Here is an 8,628-nt window from a genome sequence, read left to right on the forward strand (position 1 = left end):
TGACTGAATCGTTCAAAACAGTTCGCGTCTTTAGTCAGCGCTCATCTACAAGTTCCTAAAGTTGCTCACATTCGGACATGCCTGACAGTCCCTCCGACTAGAAATAAACCAATACCCCGGAGTATATTTCTCCAGTAACTCAACAGCTCACGATCTGATGTGCTGAGAGAAGTGATGAGCACGAGCTGTTGATACTGAGCATGCGCGTACTACCGAATGCACAGGTACAGCGGTTCTCGAATCACCAGTACTGAACCTAGAACAGTTTCTTTCGGACAGTGCATCACTAAAGTTGATCATTTTCACGTCTTAAATCTATGTTTCTTAACCCTTGTGCATCAATTAAAAAAAGTTAGACATAGCTACATAAAGGACAAAAATGTCCACTTAAAAAACTCAAACTTTTGGGAGAACAAACTTAAGTTTGGTATAATTTTAAAGAAGACCCGTGGCAGATTATTACTGAAGTAAAAAATAAATAAATAAGTAAATCCAAAAAGTGGGTAATAAACCTCGTGTGGTCTGTGTCCTTAATATTGATCAAGCAACAAAAAAAAAAAACATTCACTGCTCGTTAATAGCTTTAATAAGGATTCATTATATTTAATTCATACAAATAAATGTCTGCTGCTTGAAAGAATAAAGAATGATGTATGCAAGTAGGCTAGTTATAAAGCATGCATCATTCATTGAAAAGAAGACTATTCTACTTTAGAAAAAGTGATTTTATTTAATTTTAAGATTTTTTTTAAGTCACAGTAGTTAAATCTGTATCTGTATTGCATGTTCAAACTTTAAAATCATTCATTAACTAGGGGTGCTCAGATCAGGATTTTTGGGGCCGATCACCGATACCCGATTACTAGCTGTATCACCCGATACCGATCACCGATTACAGGGTCTATTTGAAGCCTTCTATTTATCATGTAGCATTATTTATTAAACTATATTTAACATCAATGTACATTAAGTATTACAATTAAGAGAAGACAACGTATCATGAATTGACACCTGTGTATTTATTTGCAAGCAACATGTCCAGCATATTAAATTAGCAGCCTGTGCTTGGTTATTGGGAACAGCTTAGGGCTTGACAAATACAACTTTCCTGTAGAATATAAAATAAAATAAAAGATAAAAGACAGAACATCTGAGTCTTTAAATTTAGCTTTAGACTACTTTAAACTAAAAACTACAACAAAAAAGGCTATAGCCAAAATAATGTTTTGAGTCAGTCAGCCATCAGTTTTTCTAATACACTTAAAGGACCACGGGTAGTAAAGTGCACAGCAAAAAAAAAGTTTGACGTGTTACAATAAACTTTCAAATGTTGATCTCCTCCTGCATGAATAGTTCTGATTATTGATGAGATGGTAGCATTAACAAATTAGAGACCAATGTAGGCCATTTTTCTTGAACAGGGATTTAATAAATGAAAACAACTCACAAATATGAAACTGCTGTTTTGTCCGACTGGAATAAATACTATACCTGTGGTGAGCTATATTGCATATTATTACATACAATTACAATGCATATAGTAAAATTAAATTATGAATATATTAACATACTAACAGTATACTATTAGATTAAAATGTAACTTTTTATCTAATGTTATTATAATAATATAAATACTAAAACACTCATTTAAACTATAACTTGCAGAAAAGATTAATCATCCTGAAAATAATTCTTGTTCTGACAGACTGTTACCTAAACACATTTTACCTTTGTCTTTCCCTTCTGTTATGACAGTAAAAATACATACTTTTTTCATAGATGGCGTACCATAAAAAATGGAGGAGGCAGAATGCTGAATTGCATGCAATAGCGCTGTCTAGCAGTGACACAGAGGAGGATCATTCTTCTTTTGCATCTGGGTCTGACCTGGGTGCAACCAGTAACAGCTTTCAGAGAGAAAATGGTGCAGAGAGTGGTGCTTATGATCATGATGGCCAGCCGTATGATAGTTACAGTGAAAGTGATCATGGTACTGAAACCGACACCTCCTCAGATGAATTAAGTGATTTGAGGAGTGATTTGGCTAAATGGGCTGTTCAGAATAAAGCAACACGAACATATGTTGATGAGCTCCTCTCTGTGTTAAGAAAACATGGACATCGGCTGCCTAAAGATGCAAGAACACTGTTAGGAACTCCTCACCAAGTAGAAGAACGGGAATTATGTGGTGGACAATATCTGTATTTTGGTCTTGAGTCAGGAATTTTGAAAATATGTTCACAATACCCTGATGACTTCTCCAGAGAAAATCATGTACTCCTGAATTTTAACATAGACGGTTTGCTATTGTTCAAGTCATCAAATGTCCAGATTTGGCCAATCCTTTGCAGTGTCAAAAGGTTTCAGCCTTTTATTGTAGCTGTATTTTGTGGCAATGAAAAACCCAATTCTGTGAGTGATTTCATGTCAGAATTTCTTGAAGAGCTTACTAGGCTCCAACAAGATGGAATTGCTTTCAAAGATGAATCCTTAAATGTGAAAGTTAATGCTTTCATTTGTGATGCTCCAGCAAGAGCCTTCTTAAAATGCATAAAGGGACACACTGGATACAATAGTTGCGAGCGATGCACTATTAAAGGACAATATGTGAACCACAGGGTTGTGTTTAATCACCAATCACAAGAGAATGTTTCATCAAGAACAGAAGAGGAATTCAACAGGCAGTCCTACTCTTCTCACCAAAGTGGACACTCACCCCTCGTAGATGTAGGCTTTCCATGCATACAGTCATTTGTCTTAGACTACATGCATCTTGTCTGCCTAGGGGTGGTTAGACGCTTACTGAATTTCCTCAGACAGGGTCCAAGAGGGTGTAAACTTTCTCAGAGACAAATTGGTGAAATCTCATCCAAACTTGAGTCCCTCAATGGAACATTGCCAAGGGAATTTGCCAGACAGCCGCGGTCTCTTGCTGTTCTGGACAGATGGAAAGCAACTGAATTCCGACAGTTCTTACTGTACACTGGACCTGTTGCTCTTCGTGCAGTGCTGCCTGAGAGCTTCTACCACCACTTCCTGACACTGACTGTTGCCATGTCCATACTGTTGGACTCTGATGACTACACTAGCAGTGCATATACTGCCTATGCTGAAGAACTACTGATGTATTTTTATAAAGCATCTACTAAGCTATACAGTCCCATCTTTCCTTCTTACAATGTTCACTCTCTTACCCACTTAGCAGAAGATGTTAGGAATTTTGGAACTTCACTAAATGAGATAAGTGCTTTTTCATTCGAGAACCATCTGCAAAAGCTGAAGAAAAGTGTCAGGAATGCAACAAAACCCATTACACAACTTTACAAGAGGATAACTGAAATGGATAATGCCAAAGTATGCATTACACCAGCACTCCACCGGACATTTGTGTCCACCAAAAAGAAGGACTCCTGTTTTCTTGTTGGAGATGGTTTTGCCTTTGCAAAGGAAAAGACAATGGATAAAGTGTGTGTGTGTGAGGTGTACAACCTTGACCATTTAGACAGTTTCTTTGACACTCCATGCAACTCCAAACTTATAAACATTGCGCTTCTAAGGGATAAAAGAAGACCTGGAAAACGAAAGCTCATTGAACTGAAAGACCTGAGAAAGAAAGCTGTCTGTCTTCCATATGGAAATTGATTTGTTCTGATACCAATGCTTCATGGCAGTGAAAAGCATTAAGAACTGTCCAAGTGTGTGCAAGAGGTGTTAAAGACATGGGGGGGTTTTTTCACACAAATGTTCTGTTTCAAGGGATGTCACTAATTTTTTGTTGTATTATAACAAAAAAGCACATTTCAAACACAGATATCCCACTGTGAAGGTGTTCATACTTGAAATATGTGTGTACACCTGTACAAATATTGACACCGTTTACACCTGGTATTGTGATTCATATTTAAGATCAGATCACAAGTGGTCTGTGCTTAAGACAGGTATAAAATGGTGCTCGCAAAATTGATAAGGTTTTTACAAAATAAGAGGGGAGGAAATCTGAAGACAAGTGGTTTCTGGAGTGGAGACTAACTTAAAATCCATGTTTTCAAAACTGGAGAAATTTAGTATTTGTAATAGGTAACCCCAATCCTACTAATGTTTTGTACTATATGTTTTGTACTAAATGTTATGGCAATAACATTTCACCAGTATCCTTTTCCATTTAACCATCTGCACAATTGTCACAAGATGTCATAGCTTTTAAACTGTTATTGTTTTTATGTTTGTTTATGTATAGTGGAAGACAAGAACAATGTGGGCCAGAGCTGTATGGAGAGATGGAGGGAGTCATGGAGGGAGTCAACATTGTGTGTTTTGGCCTGATCAAGGAGTGAAAAAAGCCATGAAAACCTGCAAAGAGCCTGAAGATATATGGATGAAGTTTCCTCTTATCAAAGTAAAATTTCAGTCAGGTATGTAATTATTTTGTTTACATTACGGCTGAGAAAAATATAAATTTCTCGATTTTATAATCTATTGTCTTTTTTTGTGAACTGGTAGGCTATAAATTCTTAAATCCCAATAACATTTTAGTCTTTTAATCTTTTATTCTATACTGTTTTCAGTTGATGAATGAACAAAAGTTTGAAGCGTGTATGCATCCAGTAAATCTCAATAAGCTTTTTTACTTCTGATGTGAAACAAAAAGTATCATATTCTGTCTATTTTATTATGAATACCGTTTTGGCGTTCTTTAAGTGTTTGTATACAAATCATTTAATTTTAACCTTCAATAGTATAGCAGCCTAATGTCGTACATACTTGACTCCCTGTATAGTTTACAGTGGATTTTTATTTTATTTTTTAATTTGTGTGTGAATACCCTGCCCTAGTTTACAAGCTGTTATCAGAGTAGGTGTAACATTAATAATTCCATTATACCTGTGCAAAACAATGTCTTTCAGATAACAGACAGGAATGTGAAAACTATGATTTAACAACCACTGCTGAATTGAGCTGCCTAGAGGAAGAACCATTAAAGGATTAGTTCACTTTTAAAAAAAACTTTTGCTGATAATTTACTCACCCCCATGTCATCCAAGATGTCCATGTCTTTCTTTCTTCAGTCGGGGGCGAAACGATCGCTCATTTAAAAAAAAAACCCCAAAGTTTAAGTTTTATAAGCTCACATGCTCGCGTCGCTCTGTTCTGTGTGACTCTCCTGTTCGAACTCGTTCATCAAAATGAACAAATCTTTTTACGAGTCATTTGATTCATTTAACGACCGAAATGAACGAATTGACTCGGAAAAAGATTTGTTCATTTTGATGAACGAGTTCGAACAGGAGAGTCACACAGAACAGAGCGACGCGAGCATGTGAGCTTATAAAACTTAAACTTTGGGGTTTTTTTTTTAAATGAGCGATCGTTTCGCTTGATAAGACCCTTATTCATCGTCTGGTGTCATTTAAAACCATTTGAACAGTTTGCAGTTTGCACTGAAACTGTCATTTGGACCTTGAACCGTTTGGTAGCCAGTAAAGTGCATTAAATGGAGAAAAATCCTGGAATGTTTTCATCAAAAACCTTAATTTCTTTTTGACTGAAGAAAGAAAGACATGGACATCTTGGATGACATGGGGGTGAGTAAATTATCAGCAAAAGTTTTTTAAAAAGTGAACTAATCCTTTAACCCTAGCGTACGATCACACCGGTGTGATTAGAACGGTCAGTGCATCACGTGATCAACTGCTAAATTCAAACGTGCTTTCGCGCGTTGGCTGGCGCTGAGCCAGACACAGACGCCCTCAGTGCTGTCATATATCACAACTATTGAGTGTTTTCAACCACATAATGTTTATTTTAGGTTTCAGACATTTAAATACACATAAGTACTAGCAAAACAATGATTTTGAGTTTGTAAAATACATACTGATGTCTATGGAAGCGGCAATAATAATCCTATCCATTATAATAAGACGACACGTTTTATTCATATCAGATAAACATTGTGTAAGTAGCTTTACATTTGACCCTATTCTTCTCCCAGTTCACCGGCCACTTACTTTCATGTATTTCGTGAGAAGGGGAGGAATTGACGTGTTGTAAATCCAACAGATCCGATTCTCTGAACTGTAAAACAAACTAAAATGGCGCCGACCATTGTGCATACAGCTCAACTAACGCGATCGTTATAAAGATGTTTAAACAACAAAACCCATCCACTTGCACATATTTGACAGCATGAAACACTGATATTCCGATTATCGCTAATACATTTGTGAATATTTTTAATAAAAAAGGAAAAATGACAAAAGCAGATCATCATTCATTCAGCGCTGTGTTGTGGTTGCGCTGTGTCACGTGACAAGCAATGACGCGTCACCATGGAAACATTCAAGTGACAAGTTCTAAATAATGGTCGCCTTGAAAAACTCAAGCTGGGGGGTCAGTTCGAATATTTTAAACTTACGTGTGAAAGGGTCAAAGATCCCAGAAAAGAGGAAGTCAAAGAAGAAGAGCTATCCTGACTATCAAATGGGTTGGTAGTTTATTATTAACTGTTTCCCCGCCTGCATTTTATTTTTAAGTTACCAGCCAGTGCATTTTTTATAATATCCATAAAACTTTCATGGCGTTCGGTGTACCTTCTGGTATTTTGGATTTTCTACTTAAAATGCCATAAAGATAAATGAGAAGAGTTTTGATTTTAGTTGTTTTCCTTTTGTGTAAGACTGAACCTTTTAAAAATATTGAATGTAAATTATTGCAGATGACCTTCCTGACACTAATGTAAATGGATTTGAAATGGTGGCTGTTGCTGGGCCCCAAATACGTGAGCACGCAGGTATCTGACATAGTAGTAAAAAACATTTTTCACATTAAAATTGATAAATTGTTTATGCCTGCCAATGATGCTTATAAAGATGAACAATATGGAGCCTATGGTCAGAGATATTTAGTATCTATATCCTTTTTCCTCGTAGATGATCTCTTTCTTCCTGATGTACCCAAGAAAGTTCAGAAGAATGTGCATTCTGGTTGGTGTTTGTTCAACCCTTTTTTTCTGCTGAACTTAAATCAAAATCTTGTCTTATTTCAACACTAAACTTAAATTTTGTTCCATGAAAGTTAGTGCATAGTAAAAGTTTAGTAGGGATGTCCCAATCCAATTTTTTTTGTGCCCCCGATCCGAGTCACTTAATATAGCTGATATAAAATATTGGGCTTAGGATAGTTAAAGTTTAATCAGCCCTGATATTGATCCTTAAGATCGGCTCGGTACATAACTGTTTTTTAGTATTTTGTCTTTATTGTCATCTATTCTTTTTTAGCAGAAACTGTTGGCATCTGTCCAAACCAAAGCAGACCATCCACATGCAGCCCAAGTAATCCCTCTGAGTCCCTCTCACACAGCCAGAGAAGCCCCATAGGGTCCCTCTCACGGAATCACAGGAGAGATCAGTCCAGTGAGTCCCTCTCACACGACCAGAGAAGAGGCCCAAGTAAATCCCTCTCACAGAATCACAGGAGAGATCAGTCCAGTGAGTCCCTCTCACACGACCAGAGAAGCCCCATGGAGTCCCTCTCACAGAATCACAGGAGAGATCAGTCCAGTGAGTCCCTTACTGGTGGCCTGGGTTACCCGGGTTACAACTGTATTTCTAAAACAATGGTTCTAGCTTAGATTATTGCAGTTGTTTGGTCGAGTGCATATAGACAAAAAATGTACAGGTGAAAGATTGTCTCTGCTTTGTTTTATAAGAAATATTTCTGTGTCTAGAATTCCTAATTTCCTGTACTCTCAATTTTTGTATAGTAGTGCTAGTCATGATTTTAACAGCAGGCATGCATAAAAGGGATTTTTATTTTATTTCGAAAACCACTGCAAAACATCGGACTGTATAATGTAAAGAAGAATGAAACTATGGAAGGATTTACCATTGATATTACACATTTTGGCAAGAGACACTATACACAAGAAAAATGAGTTTTAAAAAATATTTTAAGGAACATTTAATAGTACTATATATAGTAAATTGTTGATTTTGATATTTGGAATTAATGTTAGGTTCATTGACTTAACTTTTTATTTTTTTGATTAAATGTAGTATTTGTATTTAATTGTTGGGACCCCAGGAAGAGAAGCCTCTGCCTCTGTACTGGCTAATGGGGATCCAAATAAATATATAAATAATCTTAGATCATAGGAAAGACTATTTACAGCCAATACAGGCAATTTACTAAGGAACAATATTTATTTAAAGTTTTTTTTGACAGTTATAGCAGCTTGACCTGCCTGATCTCCACCACTTTTATTAGTAGTCCTCAAAGTGTGCCCATATACATGTCTCAAATTTGTTGTAAATATCTCATTTTGTTTTGAAGTTGAGACACTTATTTATGAGAGCATAAAAATGATGCATGGGTGATATTGATTGGATTTTTTTTCAGTTCCTATCATAATTTTGACATTTGGGCATTATTGTTTAGCTATTTACTTATGTTTTCAAATTGCCTGTTTTTTTTGTTTTGTTTTGTTTTGTTTTGTTTTTGTCTCGATCGGACTAATGGTCTTCGATAATAACAGTAATTTTTTTTAAGCTCTAAATGACACGTTACAAAACCAAAAGGCAAAACCTGGCATGTTTGGTATTGTTGGACTCGGCAAGGATTCAGGAGTATAAG

The sequence above is a fragment of the Rhinichthys klamathensis genome, unplaced genomic scaffold (genome assembly GCF_029890125.1).
Source record: "Rhinichthys klamathensis goyatoka isolate OS25496 unplaced genomic scaffold, OSU_Roscu_1.1 h1tg000225l_1, whole genome shotgun sequence".
NCBI lineage: Eukaryota > Metazoa > Chordata > Actinopteri > Cypriniformes > Leuciscidae > Rhinichthys > Rhinichthys klamathensis.